The sequence below is a fragment of the Uloborus diversus genome, chromosome 2, assembly GCF_026930045.1.
Source record: "Uloborus diversus isolate 005 chromosome 2, Udiv.v.3.1, whole genome shotgun sequence".
NCBI lineage: Eukaryota > Metazoa > Arthropoda > Arachnida > Araneae > Uloboridae > Uloborus > Uloborus diversus.
In genome coordinates this window covers 29991229-30013992 of record NC_072732.1, presented here as the reverse complement: position 1 = coordinate 30013992, position 22764 = coordinate 29991229, and the positions used below count along the sequence as shown (strand labels likewise).

The following is a 22764-nucleotide window of genomic DNA, read 5'->3' as shown; positions in this document are numbered from 1 at the left end:
TTTGAAATTTGATATGTGTTCTGGCTCCTTTATTATTCATCTGGCTCTTTGTAGCGTTATTTAAGTTTTAATTTGTTTCATATCAATGCCATCGGAATACAATTTTTTCCTAAACCTGCTTTTATTTCTAACATTATCGAATTTGTCCCAATAACCACGATATACTAACCATTAAATGAAATAAGCAGAGACGCATGGATACATTTTTCAAGCTTTTAATGCAATTTATCTTTTGAAATATGATTTTGCTGCAGCAAGACAAAGTTTCAAGGGAGTTGTTAGATTATAAACAAAGACATTTTGCAGATGAAAAAACAGAGAATAAATGACATGTGGTTTGAATCTTCATAAACTTTTTAATGTGAGTTTTTCAGAATGTAACAATAGAATTGGATTTAGTCAGCGCGTATTTTCAAAAATTGGTTAACGTGACATTATATGAAATGCTACATTTAAAAAGACAGACTTGATAATTTCTTGATAAATCACTGACTTATGCATTTTGTTTCTTACATTTGATACAGTTATGACATCGTCCTAACTGAATAAACTAAACAAGTTTAATCGTTACTAATAATAAAGCTGAAAGTCTCTACAGTTTGACCACGGATTGTATGGAATTGGCAAACATCCAATTAAGGCGACTCCATCTGAATGAGGGGAAAAATAAAAATTTGATGCGCGTGTTATGCTCATTTGAATGAGACTCTGCTTAATTTAGAGGCTAACATACATCTGCAAAATCTGACATCCCTGAAAACTAATAGATGCTTCCATTTCCGCGTGTAAACCGGATGTTTGCCTTTCCATACAATCCGTGGTTAGACAGTAATCTTCTTTACTAATAATAAAGCTGAAAGTCTCTCTGTCCGGAGGATGTCTGGATGTCTGTAGGATGTCTGTGACGCGCATAGCGCCTTGACCGTTCGACCGATTTTCTTGAAATTTGGCACAAAGTTAGTATGTAGCATGGGGGTGTGCACTTTGAAGCGATTTTTCGAAAATTCGATGTGGTTCTTTTCCTATTCCAATTTTAAGAAAAAAAGTATCATAAGATGGACGAGTAAATTACGAAATTATCATAACGTGGAACCGTAACATGGGCAGAAGCCAATTGCCGAGATACGAAATTATCATAACGTGGAACCGTAAGATGGGTACAAGCCAACTGGCGAGAAAACTCACCATACATTATTTGTAAATATACAGGCGAACCAAAAGACCTTTTGATTTTTCTATTACGGGCAAAGCCGTGCGGGTATCACTAGTACAACATAAAATAAATAATAATAAATAAGTCTGGATCTCTGTATGTCTGTTACATGCACAGCGCTTAGACCGTTCGGCCGATTTTCATGAAATTTGACACCGAACTAGTTCGTAGCATAAAGGTGAGCCCCTTGAAGCGAATTTTCGAAAATTCGATTTTGTTCTTTTTATATATCAATTTTAAGAACATTTTACCCAACAAATTATCATAACGTGGACGAATGAATTACCAAATTGTCATAACGTGGAACCGTAACACGGGCAAGCAAATGAACATAGCAAATTGGCGCGAAATTTATCATTCATTATTTGTAAATATACAGGCGAACCAAATGACTTTTTAATTTTCTACTACGGGAAGGCCTTGCGGGTACCACTAGTTTGTAATAGAGCAGCAAACTTAATATCGTTTTTACAGTATTCGGATATGGGATGTCGAAAAATGATATCACGCTTTGCGGAGAGGCGGTAGAGAAGAGTTTGTGAAATTGTGACAGTTTGTGACAAAGATGTGGAAGGGAGCAACATAAAGATTGACCTCACACATTTTGTATGAAATAAGAACATGTATGCAACAGTATCTAATATAAGGTAAAAACACTAGTAGTTGACACTTATAGAAAAAAAACTTCGTAACATTAGCCACAAGTTCCAAAATTCAAGATTTGTCTGTCCGTGAAGCATAGCCATCGCGTGACGACAATGTGAACTATCCCCCCCGTGCACAGCCCAGTAAAACGACAAGGTCACCGCGATAGTCTGATTACAACAAAGTATGTTATTCTATTGTTTAGCCTAATTTTCTGGAGGAATTTGCTAAGACTAAGCTCAAAGGTAAACATTGGAAACGTATACACCATTTAATATTTTTGATCAAAAATCCCATTTTATTATTTTCTTTGAACTTCAAAGTGTGAAGAATTTATTTAAAATGACAAAATATATAAAAAATGGCTCTGTTAGGTACTGTGTCAAATATTGAAACTTATAATGACATGATATTGAATAGTTAATAGGATAAGGTCGTATGTGATCTGGAGTAATGCTCAGAGACGTATGTGGGGTTAGCTGAGACATAGCGCTATCTTCAGAAAGAAACTCTAAATCTGAATTATTGAATGAAGTAAAAACTGAATCTGCTCTAGGTCAGGTACATCCAAATTTATTACTTTCTTCCAACATGTTTGCCTGCTGGGACAAACAGATTCACTCATAGATCCAGGAGATCGGGAGTCTGGCCGATCAGTGATATAACTTGGCATGCAGTCCTGAAAAATGTTTGAATTGCAGAGAAACGCACCAGTTCTTTTGAAATCATTCATAATATTTATGGGTCTTGCTTCTTGTGAAAAAGCAAATTGTTACCACCGTTGGTGCGTCGTAAATCGTCATTAGCGTTCTTGGATTATTCACCATCCAAGAATCGCAGGCGAAATTAGCATAATTTTACAATGGGCCATGTACACTGTTAAAAATTCAGGAAGATTTTCTGGTAATTGCTACTGTAAAATGGCATCGCTAACGCATCGCTGATTTTTATGGTAATTTATACCGGAGAAATAAGCGATCCCAGCGCCAATTGGTTGCTGTGGCCTACCGAGGAAACCGTAAAATTTTACAGTAACATTTGATTTTTACGGTAATAGTTACTGGCAACATGGATGCCAGTAACAATTACCGTAAATTTTCCGGAAAATTTTTAACAGTGTAGACTCATCAAGAGGCAGCAACTTATGGCTACAATGTAGTGGGAAAGAGAGTAGAGTTATTATTATTTTTAGCCGCGCAGTACTTTCCTTACAAAAATCAAGCCATTCTATTGACGTGGGAATCGTAAATGTCTAATAAGAGAATCAGAGGTTTTACTTTGAACATCTAGTGTTTTTAGCAAAATCCTTCAAGAAATCTTTAAATATTTCAGCTGTCATATACCCACTAGGGAATGATGCACCATACATGCAGCATTACATCGGGTGCGATTTACCGGGTGTTGTTTTTTCTCTTGCATTTTCTCATTTCCTGAAAGAAGAGCACGTATTTTGGCAATAGTATAAGCATGTCTGTAAGAAATGATAAGCTCAAGAATAGTGTAACTAATACGATTATTTCATTAAATTGACAATTTACAGAATTTAAAATTTCAATTGTTTAATGTTTTGACTCTAAAAACGTAACTTGGGGTAAATATGCAAATTCGCCCACTTACCCAGAAAAAAGTTCACCTACTAGCCCCAAGTCGCCGCATTGAAATCAAGTTACACTGGTTTAAAAATGGTTTCACAAAATAATCCGAATAAGAAGCCATTTGTTGCGTAGATGCATGGGCTATTCAATATTAATGTTTCGGTAAATTATTCTACTACTTTATGTTTTACTAGTGGTACCCGCACGGCTTTGTCCGCAATAGAAAATTAAAAATTTTTTTGGTTCGCCTGTATATTTACAAATAATGTATGGTGAATTTTCTCGCCAACTGACTTGTGTCCATGTTACGGTTCCACGTTATGATAATTTCATAATTTACTCGTCCATCTTATGGTAATTTTGTTTTTAAAATTGGAATAGAAAAAGAACCACATCGAATTTTCGAAAAATCACTTCAAGGTGCACACCCCTTTGCTTTACTTTGTGCCAAATTTCATGAAAATCGACCGAACAGTCTAGGCGCTATGCGCGTCACAGAGATCCTGACAGACAAAGATCCTGACTGACAGATCCTGACAGACAGAGAGACTTTCAGCTTTATTATTAGTATAAAGTTCAGAAAATAACTAAGGATGAAAAAAATTACTTAACGCTGCGAAAAAACAACTTTCTCTCGTGCAACACATTTGGTTCGGCATATTTCACTGAAAATACACCGACAGTAGAGAAGCATCTACGTGATTACATGACAGCTCACTCAGAGCTGTCAAACCAAAAACGAGAAAATTATTTAACATTCGCACACTTACCCCTTCGCATACTAGCCCCGGACTCCTCTACACGATACAAACCTTAAAAAAAATTTGAAAGGAAAGTAAGAGCCTATTATGTATGATAGGATTGAAAAACCGACGTAAATAAGCACAAAATAACACAAAAATACAGCAGTTCTCACGTGACTTTCTGGTTGTATGCTGAGTTTTTTGCATTAATGAAGCGGCTCCATTGTAGCCTTGAAAAAACTTATATGCTGTATTTTTGTGTTAATTTGTGCTTTATTTACGTTGTGTTTTCAATCCTATCATATTGTGGCACAAAGCTTATTTGATCTTTTTTCATTAAGGCTATTATGTAGACTTTCTTACGAAGAAGAGTTATTTTCCAGGGGTTATACCTGATGTTTCTGAAAGTGCTCCTACCAAGTTCCGCAACGCAAACATCAAGGAAACTTTGGAAATGGCCAAAAAATGAGATAATTTGAAATGATAATGTTAAGTTTTACTGTACCGTAGTGTCCATGTCGTATGATTATGCGACATGTAAAAGATCTCTCGAAGCTCTCGTATGGCTTATTGTTCTTGGTAATATTAAATTCCTGCAGAAGTTTCTCATCAAATAGAATCCAGGTGCATCCATCTGGTGGGGAAACTGGGCATCAAAATTCTTGCGGTAAATGCATCCGCTGATAGTGGTGCTACATAAAAGAATGGACGCTATTTTCGAGGTCTCTAGGCCAGCAAAATTCAGCGCTCTTTACGCAGCTCCGTTAGAAAAAAAAATAATAATTCACTACGCGAATAACGCTTAAGAATTAATTTTTGAGAACTTTTAGTGCAGAAGAACTCCGAACTTTATGAAAACATTTTTTTTTTCATTTTATCAATCAAAGTCTGTTGTTTGAAGCAAAACTTTCCTTAAATTCGGGATCTACGTATATTTGCCTTATGTTTCGCCGTAGGTGCTAATGTTCAAGTTTTTTGTATTGTTCAAAATTGGACAAAAAACTGTTCACTAAAAGTTATTTGGAAGGGATGGGGGGGGGGGGGGGGTTGGCAGGTAGGCAGACAGACCTACAGACACGACGCATTTTTCCCATCTTAGGACCCTATTTTTCAATTTTTAATTTTAGGATATTTGTTTAATTATTTTATTTACTTTTCCCTTTTAGTTTGTTTTTAGCGATCTTTTAAAGATGCATTAAGCCATCTTTGACGCTCTTTCCTTTACATCTACGAGAAAGTAGGCCAAAAAACAAAATGCTACATACGCAACGATTTTCTCAAATGTATGATGTGTTTCATAGTTTATGCATTTTATCTTATTTGTCAAGGAGTATGCTCAGACGCTAAATACCATATTCCCCTACAGACGAATAAAACTCTATTTGTTCTTGTAAACAGCAATGTTTTGTTAAACAACCCCCCGAAGAGAGTATTATTTCAATTCCAAACAACGATTATTAGCCATTGCGATGTCAGTAAATCCTAATCATCGCATCAGAGATGTCTCTCATTTTTATTTAAATCCTGGAACTTTGGGTCTGGAAGCTATTTAAAGGAGTCGCGTGCTGATCGAGGAGTCTCCACTCCAGACTTTTGTTCAACATGTTGAGAGGAATTTTTGCCTTCTTGTTCTTGATCGTTCTATGCAGCCATATCGAGGCCAGGTGTGGAGGCGTTTGCAAGGAATACAACAACGATTTTAGGCCCAAGAATGGAAGAGTTGAGTGGTATAAAGGATGTAATTGCGACAGCACGCTTTTCAAACGAAGGTAGGAAAAAATATTTGTGAATATCTTTTTTTTTATTTCAAATATGGATACTCATTTCAGATGATCAAATAACAATTTAATTAATAGGTAAATCTAAATAAAGCAGGGATAATGCCCTTAAAATTTAAATGTGTATCAAATCTACTAAGTGGATCCCATAAATGCGAAACATCTTCTAACCAGAGATCCAGGGAATCCTCACAAATTGGGTGAGAATAAAAAAAAATTAATTTGAATTTTGACATCTTGAATTCAAATTATGTGTTTCGCAATCACAAGTGTGTGTATGTAGGCGTGTGTGTTTGTGTGTGGGGGTATGTGTGTTTGTATGTAGGGGTATGTGTATGTGTGTGTAGGCATGTGTGTTTGTCTGTGTGCTGGCATAAGTGTGTGGGTAGTTGTGTATATGAATGTGTGTATGTGTGTGTGGGGGGGGTATGTGAATGTGTGTGTAGGCATATGTGTTTGTGTCAGTGTGCAGGCATAAATGTGTGGGTAGTTGTGTGTATGTGTGTGTGCGTGCGTGTGTGTGTGTAGCTGCGTATGTATGCGCGTGTGTGTAGGACATGGATGCAACCTGGAGACGGCTTTCGCTATAGGAGCAGCATCGTGAGGAGCCGGTCGACGGTGACAGGGTGCGGAGGGTGGCGGTGAGAAAATAAAAAGATAGGACATCAAAACAGTCAAATGAGAACAATAAGCAATCGTGATTGCTCAATAACTAATTAATTAATTAATAGTTAGCAATTAAAAGAGCGTAGTGAAATACTTTTTTTTTTGACACATAAACTATCTGCCCTCGTCTCCCCGCTGTTGAGATATAAGAACTTAGATTCTGCTGAAACTTTAGGATAATTCACCGAACTTAAAGATCTGGTTAGAAATGGAAGGTACCCCAAGGTTTTTTGACAAATAAATTATCTGCCCTAGTCTCCTCGCTATTAATGTATAAGATCTTGAAGTTTACTGAAACTTTTAAAAATTCACCAAACACTTCGTAAGAAATGGAAGTACCCAAAGTTTTTTTGGGGCGCATAAATTGTTTGCTCTCGCCTTCTCGCTTTTGAGATATACGATCTTAAAGTCTGCTGAAATTTTAAGAAAAGTCACCAACTCTGAAGATTTCGTGAGAAATAGGAGTACCCCGAGGTTTTCAGACAAAAAAATTGTCTGCCCTCTCATCCCTGCTACGGAAATATAAAATTTTAAAGTCTGTCAAAACTTAAAGAAAAGTCACTCACATTAAAGTCTTAGTGACAGATGGAAGGTGCCATGCAATTGCACCGTCTGCATGTGGCAGGTCACCACTCTGCAAAGCGTGTATAGACGGTGTCTCCTAATCTTCTATATATATAAAAATGAATGTTTGTCTGTATGTCATCCATGAACTCAAAAACTACCCGGCAGATTTGGCTGAAACTTTCACCGTTTGTTATTTTTGGTACTGGGAATGTTTATAGACCAGTTCGAAAACAATCCGATCGATAGTTTCTTTTTTATTCCAATTTAAGTCACAATCCATTGGATAAATACGAATTATCGGCTGCAGAAATTAATTCGCGTGAAAGATCTCATTGATAAGAAGTTAGCTGTTGCCATTTTTCTTGAGTTTGAACAAATAAATTCTTTCTTTATTGTTTTATGGCTTTTCATGCAACAGGGGGATTTAAAACTTTTTCTATTTGATATTTTTAGAGATTGATTGATCTTGCAAACTGCGTGAGTACAAAATTTGAGTATAGTCACGGCTTCACTTGATACCTGAACCGATTATTATGAAAATTGCTGTATATATGTATTTTTCCCCGGAGAAGGTGCATAATATGCTCGTTGAAGCCACTCGCCACCAGGTGGCACTGCAGAGTAGCAACTTCTGCCCTGTTCAACCGATTGTCATGAAAATCAGTATAATGATGTATTTTTTTGTTGGCGTAGCAACGCGCGTCGGGTACAGCTAGTATCTCATAGAAAATAGCTAAATTTGGAGACTTTTCTCAAAAATTCAACGGACTTTAAAACCTTATATCTCAACAACGGGAAGACGAGAAGAAATAGTTTTTGCGTCCAAAATCCTATTTTTTACTATGTACTTTCGATTGCTATTAATTTAGATTTTATATATTTTTATACTATAGAATAGTTTCCTGTAGGTGCCGAGGTTTAAATCCAGATTCTTAAAGACTTGGTGAAATGCCCAATAACATCCTGCGTGAACTGCTTGAGCTCTTATGAACACTTTTTAATAGAATTCTTCCCATCTATTTTCTTTTATGCTATGTTCGTTTATTATGTTGATCTTGTTTTTTGATATTAAAGACTGTCTCTCAGTTTACATTCTCCGTCATAATGCCTGAGTTTTACTTCCAGTGGTCAAAAACAATCAAATTTAATAGTAATTACAATGGTAAAATACTTTGGCTTATTAATTGTTGCCAAAAACATTGAAAAACAATAGTAGGTGTAAAGTTAGTTTTGTTAAAAAATTTAACAAATTAATTTCAAGACTGAACTGAAGCATGCCTATATATTTGGGTGTTTTGGCATTAAAACATCCAAATTTTCAAATAGTGCAGGCTTTACAACTTTCTTTGGTTCAAGTCAAGTCATCAGTTGAAAAGCGTTCTTTTTTTTAAAAACTTTTTTTGTCACTATACTTTTTGAAAATTGCTTTTACATTCGAGCATACAAACTTACAATATTTAAAGCAGACACTGGTAAATATAAGCTATTCTCTCTTCATGCGCAATACTGAAACGGATGTCAACACTTGTTTTTTTTTTTTTTCAAGGATAGGTAACAGGTAAATATGTTTTATATTAAAAAAATTTCACCTTAAATAAATTTCACAACGAAGTTTTTACATTAAAGTAGAAAAAAAAAATATTTTTTTTTTTTAAATCTAAGGACTATTTCTATAAGCTTGGTTCGCACTAAAAGGAATGAAACAAAACAAGTATGCGATTTCTTGATTCCAGCACTCAAAAATTGGAGTTGATCTTAATATTTTTATATTTAGGTTAATTATAAAGCAGCCAATAAAACTATAACTAAAAATATAAAGAAATGCGCGGTATGTACAGCAATGTACGAATAGCTTTTATTATGCCGCCTGTACTTCTTCTCTCAACTTTTATTGGCTCGTTTTATTTATTTGGCGCATTATTTTACATTAAATAGCTATTATTAGCATAACTTAATCATTCGGTGTTTTTTTTTTAAATCTTAATGGAACTTTTATTATTGTTACACATTTTAAAGGAATTTTGTACGTCCTTTACTGGCTCTTCATTGAATAATCACGAATTGCTTATTGTTTTCACTTGACCGTTAAATGACGTCCACATCCTTTGAACTAACAGTTCATTTACAATGATGCTTGAAATCGTCTGCGATCAAAACATTTGTTTTTAAACGCGCGAGAACGGCAACAGCAGCTGCTGTATTTTAGGTACAGCGCGATGGCACACTACAAGCACACTCAGTCAGTGAAAATGTTTTTTTTTCCATAAATGAAACAATTACATAAAAGTCGTACTGCCGTGATTATTTTTGGTAGGAAAATATGTGCTGTTTTCAGAGCTATCGATATTCAACTGGAGTAAGCATTTTAATGAAAATACTTCTTCCCGGGAGAGGGGTCGATTTTCATTTATTGTAACTATATCACATATTTCAATCAATTTCTTTTTCCTTCAGAAGAAGTGCGGATTTTCATTTTGTTTTAATTGTACAAAGTACTTCAATTACATTCTTTATTCTTTGGGTTAGGGAACTTTTACTCTATTCTGATCCTTCTCTGCGTGACCAATGAAATTCATTTATTCGAATGCAATGTTATCGTGTTTTTTTTTTTTTTTTTTTTTTTTTTTTTTGCATGTATAAATAAATATACGCTATATATGAATTGATTTTTCTTTATATTTAAATCTAAACTTAGTGATACATCTTGTTTCTTTGAATTTTTTATTGTCAATTTCTTTCTGATTGGATTGTGCAAGTTATCATTTTATTATTTTAAACTTTAAAAGCTAACTTCGTTGGTGTTGAATGATTTGAAAAAGTACTTAAATTATATGCTTTTTTTTTTGGAAAGAGGGAGTTTTAATAGGCAGTTGACGTCAATACAGCAGGATTTTTTATTACTTCGTGGAATGTGCTTGGAGCTTAGATACAATTATGTGTACAGATTTTAATGAACGAAGCAGAATTATTTCTTTTATTTTGGAGTGGGAAGGGAAATTTACATAAAGAGCTTTTTTAACACTAGAAAGACGGAGGGGCCTGTGTGGCCCCTCGCATAGTTTGTTTTTGATAACTCGGATAATGTCTAACGGAACGTAATGTAACTTCCTGACTTTTCATTATATGACACTATTTGCATGCTTCTTTAATCATTTTATTATACGCCTCATAGTACTGTAAATATTGATCCTTATACCTAGAAAGACGGGAGGGGCCACAGTGGCCCTTAAGCTTTTTTACAATTAAAAAATTTTTTTTTTCCCTTTCTCCTAATTGTTCTAGCATAAAAAAAGGCCATTCTCTCTAGTTTAACCTGTAACTTTCGCTTTATACAGCCAGTTGGATATCCAAATGCTATAAACAGTACTGACTGCTTACCAGCCTAATGGTAGCCATTGCTCTTGAAAAGAAAAACTGATCCAAGCTTTTGGCCAGTATAGAGAGAAACACTACAAATAATTGCATACTAAGTTTTTATTTAGTCATGAAAGAAGGTGCATTGGGCATGTGGACACACTCAGGAAGAATTTTTAAAATAATTCCCCCCAAAAATGGGTAGGGGCCACACTGGCCCCTTCAGTCTTTCTAGGTATACAGAAAATGTCAGTCGTTCTAGTGTTAAGCCTTATAGCACGAGAACATCTGTATGAGTGCCAGCTAAGCTACATAAATAAAACAGAACATATGTGTATGTATCTAGGTATAAACGTTCCCTATACAAATCTGAAGTTTAAGTCGTAGCTAGAAAAAATTTGGAAGGGAGATACTTGTGCATCCGAGAAGGAGGAGAACGCAGGGAGAGAATAGAGAAAAAAAGAGAATAAAACCTTTAAAAATTTAATTTTTAGAGCCGGCATTACTGGCTATTTCTAACCGAAATAATAATCCGATTTTCTCAATTTAAGTCTCATTCAACCCCTCCCCCCCCAAAAAAAAAAACGCCTGAAGTCAGTTTGCTTCCTTTGAATTTAAGAAAAAACGAGGCTGTAAAATCACCAGGAGAAAATTATAAGCATTTTTAAGTCAAAGAACATCAATATAAAATCAGAAATTTCTCGTCTGCGCACGAGCTCAGTGGTTTAATTAGCTTGAATAAAATCACTGAGAAATAAGATGTTTTGCAATTTTCTTTGTCGAATGTGAACAAATAAAATTCCTGCTTTTGTTTTGAGGCTTTTCCTGCTATCGGCAAATTTAAAAATTTTCCTTTTTTCTTTTTTGATATTTCTCCGCGATTCGTTGTGAAGATTCAGATTATTATTATTATTTATTTATTTATTTTTTTTGTTCAAGCCTGATTGTTGAACACGTGTCACTTGACTAAACTTTTATTTTCGAGGTATACCGTTTAAAACTGGGTGACGCAGTTAATTTTATATGAAAGACGTTAGTAAAAATATCACAGATCTTACATTTGAAAAAAACCATGATCCATGTTTACCATACTTTTATTGATGTAGGTAAATGTTTGAAGGTCTGTTCATTTAAGAAGTAGGGTTGGTTGGGGGAGGTAAGTCACTGAGGTAAGTGGGTCACCCCTCTAAAATTGAAATGATGATATGGTTTTTGTACTTGTTTTGCACTGATCATGTCATATTTCATCACAGTGATTGGTTTTGCATTTATTTGAATTTTGTGGAATTGTGTTCTAGGTCATAGAACTTAGTCAAAAAAAAAAAAAAAAAAGAAGAAGAAGAAAAATCTGAAAAAAAAAAATTTTTACGAGTTTAAGCAACATTTTTCAAAGAAGTGTTTCCAAATTAGTTTCAATATTTTTTTATGATCATTAAACTTTCGTGCGCATTTTAACTTAAAATGCATATTGCAACAAGAGTTTCAGCTTAAAATATGATTAATAAGTGTTTAAGGAGAGGGTCCCACTTACCCCGTAAATTTTTGCTATAAAGTGAAGTGGATCCCCTCACTATGGGATAAGTGGGTCCTCCTTCATAATAGTGAGGATTTTAAAATCAAAAGCAACTCTGATGTAATATTTGTATTAGGGAAATGCAACACAACTCTGATGACGAAGTAGGAAATGATAGTTCAGCTACAAAACTACTAAAGCTGGTGATTATGTATATGTGAAACCTACATCAAAGAAATCCATGAATTATTATCTAGGTCTAATGTTGGAAGTTGATCATACAAATTAAAAAGCTTATGCTGAATTGGTAAGAACGAATAGAAATAATGACATTTTTAATGATCTGGTGCAGATGATGTTGGAATTATTACTGAGGATGAAGTGATAATAGTTCTTCCTCTCAGTCAACTTTCCATAGACGCAGCCGTTTAGTGTTTCCAATTTCTTTTTCAACTTATACTTTTGGCTAATTTGTCAAAATTGATCTTAGTCAACTGTATTACTCTTATTTAAGTCATCTTTTTATGCAAAAGCAAAATATGTATTTCTCAGACATAGCTAATTGTTTCGTTCTTTGTTTTAAAATTTTCCGCCATACAGATTTGAAAGAGAGTAAATGTCTCATAAATGGGTGCCTTGAAAAAAAAAATCATACGAAAAATTTGTACTTTATCAAGTAAAACCCTAAAACCCACTTTTTAGATATGCTTGATTTAAATTTAAATAAAATGGGGATACGACACACTTACCCCTTATTATGAGGAAAGTGAGGCTCCCATTTGATTTTTTTTTAAAATATAATCATTAAGAATGTTTAAAGCAATATTTTAGGAAACTCTGGCGAATATTTGTTTATTAATAATGTCCGAGATAAAATAAGACAATAAGTTTTTTTTTTTTCAAAACTTTTGTATAAGGTTTCAAAAACGAACTGTTCTCAAAAAGGGTCCCACTTACCTTTAACAATCCTATTATTGCTTGTGATGTGCTAGCATGAATACAAGTGCCCATTTTTTAGAGATCAAAAAAAAAAAAAAAACATCGATTATTTAATAGACGTAAAAAAAGGCACAATCTGTCTAAAATTTAAAAAACATTTAAAAAAATTAAGATTTATACAAAAATTGCCTTTTTAATAATTATTGGAATAATTTTCCCTCTATATTCAATTTAATGATTTTGTTGTTCAAAGAAAATGCGCCGAAAGAATCTTTGCTTTTGATATGGTTTCCTATTTACTGATATTTAGATTAAGTAAAATACAGCTACAAGTGTAGTTTCAGTGCTTTTAAATAGATGGCACCACGAACAACCATATTTAGTATTTTTTAAAAGTATTTTTAATTTTCTTTCCTTTTTTTTGGTATTTTTTCTTCCCGAGATTTAAGTTTTTGTAAGATGCTCGTATTTTTTTACTAAATGTTTTTATTTTTGAAAGTTTGACTTTAGTATTTCTTCTAGAGATAACAGATAACTGGTACATTTAATGAGCTTATGATGACCATGATTTTTTTTAGCAGGATGACTTAAAATATAATTGATTATCGGACGCAACATGTTTTTTCTAAATTCATGTTAATATCATTCTTGATGTTTTTTGTATCATTAAAGATGATAGAGTCATAGGACCTGATTAGCGCGCGGTTCTACAGGTCCATGGACCTGAGCCTAGAGTTTTAGGGGCACCAAAATGGGTTAAATTTCTGTCTTTTTTGTAAACAACTACTTTGAAAATGTGCGGATTTTCTCGTGATTGAAGCACCACATTTTGACAGGACATGGACACTACTTTGACTTGATCGAGCTCTGTGGAGACATAGTTGCTTATAAGTAATTTTTTTTCTAATATAAATGGATTGAAAATGAAGTTCTTCGCCGGTCTGACTTGAAAAACATATCCATCAAGATATATTTCTCTATATGAAACTTTGATTAAGGTAGAAAAAAAACTAATGTATATTAAGAATAATATAGGGTTTAAATATTTATGATTGGTTAATTCAGTGTTGAGTTTGGACGTAGTTTGTTTATGTGGTAGTATCTTCAGCGAACTCCTTGCAGCTTAGGAGATATTCTGTATCAGTGGTTCTCAAATTTTTCCCTACTGGGTACTCCTTAGTACAATTCCGAGTCTTAAACGGAACACGTGCGATAGAAATAATATTTTCGCAACAATCATATCAGGTGAAATAAGATGAATCCAAAAGTAGATGTGCCTTAAATATTTCGCACCCCTCCTCCCAGATCCAGGATAGATTTTCACTGTAGTTAGGGCAAACCTAACCTGGCAGCTTCGTAATGCTGTGATTAGGTTCTGCGTATCCTTCACAATGCTGCCAGGTTAGGTTTGCCCCAACTATAGTTGTTTGCGGATCACGAAAATTGCTCGTGAAACTATACATACTAAAAAGCTTTGCTTTTAACCGCCGAATTGGCATAACAGTTATAAAGTGCACCTAGTAAGTAATTCTTTTTCAGTTTCCTTGGTCGTTTTGATATGGTTCAAATCAAAATCGGCAGATGAGGTTTTCTTCGAGATGATTTTCGTTTTTTCTTACTTTTACAAAGTAGCAGACATAGCGCGTTCCCCCAATATGTCTTTCCACCATTTTACCACCATTGTCTTTCATGGGCCACCACCATTAATGAGCGGATGTTAGAGACACAAAAGAATTTTGATGCCCAATTTCCCATCAGACCACAATCCAGATGGGCACCTGAGCTCTCACGATGCGGAACTTCACTAGGCATCTAATTTGGCCGAGAATGTCCGAGTCAATCTGGCACTTAAGGAACCTTTATCATTTAGCATGATTTCCACGTAATCATGCGACATGGGTGCTAAGGATTTTCAGCATCTTGAAATTCCTTACACTTGGGTCTCAGGATCAAAACCCGCGACCAAAGGCTTACGAAGTCAACCCTTAAGCAATACGCCACCAGGCCAACTAGTAAAGGACGAATTGTAATCCTGAAACTTCTGCCACTCAAATTTCAGCCTTAAGTTCCATTTTGATCCCCACGAATGAATGTAGAATAGTTTTCTCACACGAACATACGTACCCACGAACGTACGGACAGCTGAAATATTATTTTTGACCATCCCCTCCTAGTTGATTATCCTTAGTTATCTCGTGTCTAGGATGCCTTACAACCAGAAGGGATCTCAACATTTTGACCTCATCTGGATTCAAGAACTTGATTCCAGAAAATCTTCAGATATTAAGGCAAAACCACCAGAAGTTGATTTTTTAAGGATTTTTTTTCTACTTGCGTACATAGCTTGGAGTGAATTCACCTAGGGGAAACGTTTATTAAGTGATAGCTGCACCAATTAGTTTCCTATTATAATACGACCAGAATTTCACTAATGAAATGACTATGACATTTTTATTTGCTTTTAAATAAAAAAATAGACTTTTATAGTCAGTAGTTGACTCTATTTTTTTTTTCAGTATTTGACACATGCTTTGAAATAAGAAAATAAAAAATGAAATAAACAGAAAATGAAACAGAAAATAAATGATTTCGTGTCTACTGGGTACGAATAGAGAAAAGACACTGCCGGACCTCAGAGCCAGCAAAGTCCGAAAATTGAGATATTCCGTTTATTTGTAGAAGCCTATTGGGGCCTCCGGGGCTCTGTAGTAAAAACTTCGTCTTCTAAGCCGGAGGTCATGGGTTCGATTCCCGCCGGTCCCCTGGGTGCTATTTCCTTCTCTTGCGCTGTAAATCTTTCCTGTGTGTGTCCAGAGCTAAGGCGCTTAGTACGCAGCCCTCTATGTTTGTGAAGTTGTGTAGTTTCTGAATAAATAAATGTAGAAGCCAATTCCACATCAATCCATGTGAATGTAATTCTTAAAAAAGAATCCTTTTCATTTTTTTACCAGGGTTATAAGAGCGCGCGTTCCATCCTTTGCATGCGTCAGAAAAAAGTTATTCCCATCTCCTGTAAAATTATCATAATGTGACTTACGCCCTTCCGATTCTGAGGTACAGAAAAAGGATTAAATCCTATTGTCATAAATGCTTGGTTATGAAACTACGAGAAATTAACTACAGATAAATTAGGGTTTTAGTGGAAGTATTTTTTTTTATCGTATGAAGTTTTAAAGACTCATCGATATGGCACAACGCAACTCTGGTTCGGTATATCTTTTTTTTGGCTATTTCTGGTCTCCCAGATCTTTGCATTTGCTGAAATTTAGGCAGCTGTTTCAGAAACATCAGCTATAACCCCTGGGAATAGTTTTTCTTTGTAGAAAAAGACACCACACTCTCTTATTCTTCTCTGCAATGGTTTTGTAACGCTGTTCTCGTGTATGTTTTGTTCTGTGCTCTCATCTTTAACTTCGCCTTTACTGTCGAATGAAATCTTACCCGTGTTTGAGTAAGAACTGTCTTCGCAACAAAGCGAACATTTTTCAGTCTCTTTCTTACGCTGATGTCACCCATGTCAACTATTCAATAGCATGCCATTTAAAGTTTGAGTCAGATTTGTTATTTTAAATAAATGAAAATACATAAATACATTTAAGAGTCTAAAGAAAAATTCTAAATGCCTTTTTATTTGAAATTGCAAAATTACATTTACGTTTGCAATGCTTACCTTTCAGCTTATTGTTAGCGAACTCCTCAAGGAAATTACAATAAACAATTGAAAAAGATACACTGTTGTCATAGAGACGATCACGATATCCTTGTTCCTATACTTGAAGGAACGATATTTTGCACTAACCTCACTAGAGAAATATGCAACAGAGACAAATTTCGATTTTCTGGCACCTGTGTTTCTTTTGCAAATTCATGTTTTTTTTTCATGAGTGTCAACTACTGGTGGTTTCACCTTAGTTGAGTTTATGTTTACAGTTTGGCGTACCTCGTGAGGGTGCTACAAGGTACTGGGAAATAATACCAGGTTTGGCACTTCAGTGAATCTCGTGCTAAGTTAGGCAACAATTGCACTATTTAGTAGCGTCTTTCACAGGAAACAATGAAAAATGCACATGAAGAGAATAAATAAAATAAAAATAATAATAACAGTAATTAAAAAAAATTGAATTTTTGACATAGTGAATTCAAATTATGTTTTCCGCAATCGCGAGTTCGTTCAAGTATGCATGTGCAGGTGTGTGCATGTAAGCATGTGTGCGTGTGTGTTTGTGCAGTGGTGTGTATGCGTGTGTGTTTGTCTAGTGGTGTGTGTGTGCGTGTGTGTTTGTCTAGTGGTGTGTGTGTGCGTGTGTGTTTGTCTAGTGGTGTGTGTGTGTAAGACGTGTGTGTTGTGCAGTACCGCTCGTGGAGGCCGGTGGGCAATGGACTCAGAGTTAAGTTTTATGCTTAAGTTAAGCCTTGAAAGAACGGAAACAATTTGTAACCACGGCGATAAAAATTATTCCTCTTAATGAATATTAAAACAACGAGCAAAACTTATTCTCGTTGTCAAAGTAAGCTGAAAAATCAGAGCAACATCAACTTTAGTTAAGTGAGGATAAGCAATATTTTAGAGGATTTTTAATTTGTATTGTTTATCAAGTTCATCTAAACCTTTTGCTAGATTGTTATGCGGCAGCGCTGGACAAACTAAGTTAAAAAGATTATTATAAGTAAATGTACCTTCAAATGGAGCGATTATGTGATAGGGGTTAGATTGTATTAAATAGAACGGGGCACAACTATAAGAGATATGATACTGTTATCATAACAGATAAAACATTAAAAATGTGCTGCACTCTGATTGATTCGTCGCGTGACTCAATTTAATCTCTTTGTATTGGTAGTGCAAAGTGGCACAATATCACAGCATGCTGCCACAAAGTCTACAGGATTTAAAGTTTTAGAATTTAAATTGTTACAATGTGTTTTTAACGCAGTAAAGATTCTTTTCATATCTGAACAGATACAGCCAATTAGATGATAACTCTCGCCTTGACGATATGGATGGCTATGTTCAAGACAGTGGATTATCAGGATTTGGTCGCTTTTACCAGAAGAAATGAAGGTAATGCATATTACTCAAGTTTTACTCTTTCCGTAATGATGATTTAAATTTGTTATTCATATCGCATTTTGTTTAGCAGTTTCGACATTGCTTCGTCAATTTCTTTAATCAATATCGTGGCTCAAGACAAGTCATTGCTGCTCTTACAGCAATAATCCTCTTTTATCGAAACACCCAACTAATAAGCAATTAGGATATAATTCTGATTTTTTTTTCAAAAAGAATTATTTCATAATGCAACATATTTTCATCTTAAATTCTTTCCAGCAGTTTATTGAGGTTTAGATATTTACAATAAAACTTGACGTAAAAAAATCGCTTATCAATTGATATGAAACTGTTAGCATAAAGATGAAAAAAAAAAACTCATTATGATTTGTACTTAAACTACTTTCGTTACATTTTTTTTCAGTGCATAAGATTTTTAAAACTGCCTTAAAATTTCAATAATAAGTGTGAAATGTTTACTGAAAGTATGCTGCAGAAATTTAGTTCTTCATTCAAAAGAAGCAAAGTTAGAGATTTGTCTGGAATGACAAATCGAACTAATTTTAAGCAACGTATTTTGTATTTTCTGATGTTATCAATACAGTGAAATATTTCAACGTTCAGTGAAAAACCTTGGGCTTGGGTTACGAGTACAGCTTTGGTTGAGAAACTTTCTAAACGAAAGATTTAAAATGAGCAACGACATTTACATACGTTCACAAACCATTAGAGAACAAACATGTGACTTTATTTCACCAAGAAACTTGATTGAAGTTGTTTTTTTTTTTTTTTTTTTGACGTAGTAACTTTGAACGTTTCGCATTGTCTTCTTCTGGTCTCAAATTCTGTTTAAACATTTAAGCCTACGGTAAAAGACCAAAATAAAAGAGTTTCTAGCGTTCTATGGTTGGCCAGGGTTTAATCTGGTTGTAGTAATTGTTCTTGAGCATTTTATGTTGTCTTCTAGTCTTGAACGCTACTTAAACATTTAAACCATATGTAAACACAAAATTATGGAGTATCTAGGGTTCAATGGTCAGGCAAATTCAAAGCGGGTTGTAGTGAAAATCAAAACGTACTTCAGCATTAATGTGAAATAACTGACATTTTGAACCCGCGTTTCTCAACCGTTTAACATTTGCAGCCAGGGTTTCAATCATAATTTGTATCGCACCTCCTACCCCTCCTAACAAAATACTATTGATGTTTGTTATTTTGAAATTTAAACTTATAGTTGTTAGTCCCAATTACCTCGGATTTTTGAGACTATACTGTACTACTTAGTTTGGTTTTTAAACTCAATTTATTAATGTTTTAAGCCCAGTGATTTCACGCCTGAGTTAGTTTTATTTTGCTTTGACTTCCTTTTACGAAATAAAGGAAGTATTGTATTCGCGGAAACAATTTCACCCCAAAATCGGCCCTAATTTCTATTTTGCGCGCCCCCAAATGATTGAGTTTTACTTTCAACCCGACCTCACGTGGATATATGCCTAAGAACGTATAGACACACAAAATATTTATTTTTTACGATACCCGAGTTAATTGCAACGAGTTTTCTCGTGACGTCTGTATGTACGTCTGTATGTGCGTATATGTGTATGTGCGTATGTATGTTGCATAACTTAAAAACGGTATGTCCTAGAAAGTTCAAATTTGGTATGTAGACTCATAGTGGGGTCTAGATGTGTACATCCCCTTTTTGTTGCATTCGGATGTTCGAAAGGGGTCTTTTACACCTTTTTGGGAGGGAAATGATTGTTAATTTCAATGCAAACTCAAGTGGTGTTATTATTTAGTGAATACTTGGCGACATATAGCCAAATCTTTGGTCGCCAAGTTTTGTTGCGAACTTGGCGACGATGTGGCAGTTTTTTTTAATTTTTAAATCTGTTTTTAATTTGGCCATATTGAGTTAACCGTTGAATTACATTAAAATGTCCAATATTGGAAAAAATCAATCTGTATAAAACGTCTTTTCACTTCCTTTTTCAAAAAAGGAAGTATTGTATTCGCGAAAAAATGCTCACTCAAAATTGATCTTAATTTCCGTTTTACTCACCCCCGAATGAATGTTGAGTTTTCTGTTTCGACTCGACCACACGTGGATAAGTGCCTAAGAACGTATAGATACGCGAAATATCCATTTTGACGATTCCCGACTTAATAACAACGAGTTTTCTCGTGACGTCTGTATGTACGGATGTTCGTATGTGCGGATGTAAGTATGTGCGTATGTGCGTATGTATGTCGCAAAACTCAAGAACGGTACATCCTAGAAAGTTGAAATTTGGTACGTAGACTCCTAGTGGGATCTAGTTGTGCACCTCCCCTTTTGGTTGCATTCGGATATTTCTAAATGGGTCTTTTGCGCCTTTTTTGGGGGGTAAATCATTGTTAATTTCGATGCAAACTCAAGTGGTGTTATCATTTGGCGGACACTTGGCAAAATATCGCCAGTCTTTTAGTCGCCAAGTTTTGTCGCCATTTTAGCCACAAATTTGGCGTTTTTTTTTTAACTCTGATTTCAATTTGGCCATTGTTGGTGATATTTAGAGAGTAAACAATTGAATCACATTAAAACTGCCAATAATGGGGAAATGACATTAAATTGGAGTAAAAGGAAGTCATGTGATGCACACATCAGCTCGTTTTGCTTCAGTTCGCGAAAAACTTGGGGTAAAAATTTTTAACGTGTTTCTTTGCCTATGTATACTCCTAGACTCTATTATCATTAAATTGGCGTAGAAGAAAGTCATAAAACTTGTTTTCTAGTTTTCATAGTTTAAACGGGAAACCTTTTCATATATTTCATGGTTAAAATCGAGAAACGGTTAGCTAGTTGTCATAGTTAAACACGAAAACCTGTTTTCTAGTTCCGAAAACTAAAAATGGAAAAAAAAAATTTAGTGTGATTTTATTGTCTTCTGCGGAAATGGACGAACCTCTTTTACAGCGCTACTCAATCTTTTTTGAACTGTGAACCGGCAATAGCTTTCGAAAAATTTTGCGAACCGGTGGGACTTTTATCTCTCCTCACTCCCCTTTTTGCAGAAAAAAGGGATGACTCGGAGACTGATCAAAACTTGCAAAAAAAAAAAAAACAAAAAAAAAAAAAAAAACTGGTGAGTTTTTTTCTTCTGTATTTACGAAAAAATATACTAATAATAAATTTAACGAGCTGGTGTGTGCATCACATGACTTCCTTTTACTTCAATTTAATGTCATTTCCCCATTATTGGCATTTTTTATGTGATTCAATTGTTGAACCAGATAAAAAATAGATAAATAAATAAATAAATAAATAAACAAACAAAAAAAATCTCCAAATTTGTCGCCAAGTTGGCGACAAAACTTGGCGACCAAAATACTGACAATATATCGCCAAGTGTCAGCCAAATTATAACACCACTTGAGTTTACATCGAAATTAACCATGATTTCTCCCCAAAAAGGGGCAAAAGGTCCCTTTAGAAGCACCCGAATGCAACCAAAAGAAGAGGTGCACAACTAGACCCCACTAGGAGTCTACGTACCAAAATTCAACTTTTTAGGACATACCGTTCTTGAGTTATGCGACATACATACGCACATAGATACGTACGCACAGACGTCACGAGAAAATTCGTTGTAATTAACTCGGGAATCGTCATTACGGATATTTGGCGTGTCTATACGTTCTTAGGCACTTATCCACGTCTGGTTAACTCGAAAAAAAAAAAAAAAAACTCAATATTCATTCGGGGGGTGAGTAAAATGGAAATTAAGGTCGGTTATTGAGTGAAATTTTTTTCACGAATACAATACTTCCTTTTTTGTAAAAGGTAGTAAAAATAAACAAAAACATTTTACTGGGTATTAAAGCAGTATCATAAAAACATTTAAATTCAAAGAAAACTAATTATTGTTATAATTTCATTTAAGTAAACAAAACATTTATGAGATCGTATGCAATTGCGAGGATAAATCACAAAATTGCGTAAAAAATTAAAATGTCGTACATATATTATTGTGTGTTGTTTTCCTCTTTTTATTGCTTTTTATTTTAATTTACTGAGTGAAGAAAAAAGTTAACGTGAATGCGGAAAAATCTTGATGACTGGTTTAACTTTTCTACGGACTGATGCGAACCGGCAGTCTGCCGAACCACCGGTGGAGAATTGCTGCTCTAAAACCCACGTTTCATAATAGTTTCTTTATGTATCATTTATTTTTCTTTTCTATGTATACACCAGTCACCTTATTCATAGAACCATTATACGCTTGTTATAAGTTTATGTACATAACAATATTCAAAACTTTTCAAAATACATTTTTTCTTCTCTTTCTAGCACTTTTTGAAGAATAATGCTGGAATCTGAAGTCATCATAAAAGAAAAGCTTTTTTGCTCTTTGTAGAAAAACTAACGTCACAATATCATAAAATAAAAACTAATGACTAATTTGCTGATGTTGTTTATTACTGCTATAGGGTCAGTTGTAGTAAATGAAAATGTGGGGTCGTAAATGGAAATAAACTAGTACCGCGCTTCTGGTGACTTTTGAAACTATTCGTGAGTGACGAATGGCAACCTAAGGGATGCATTCTGGAGGTAGTCGGGAAATCAACGTCTTTCGATTAAAAATTCTCTAAAAACAGGTGGTATATTTTGAGTTCATTAATTATTTTGTTCCTTTTTCCATCATTCGCGGAGCGCACCCG

At 34.6% G+C, this 22764-nt stretch overlaps 1 long non-coding RNA gene across 1 annotated transcript; it reads left to right on the top strand.

The window, feature by feature from the left end:
• Positions 1 to 5792: 5792 nt before the first annotated feature.
• On the top strand, positions 5793 to 22504 carry LOC129217779 (uncharacterized). Its single transcript, XR_008580252.1, has 3 exons — positions 5793 to 5965; positions 17974 to 18075; positions 22394 to 22504. It is a non-coding gene; the product is annotated as an uncharacterized LOC129217779 (long non-coding RNA).
• The last annotated feature ends 260 nt before the right edge of the window (positions 22505 to 22764 follow it).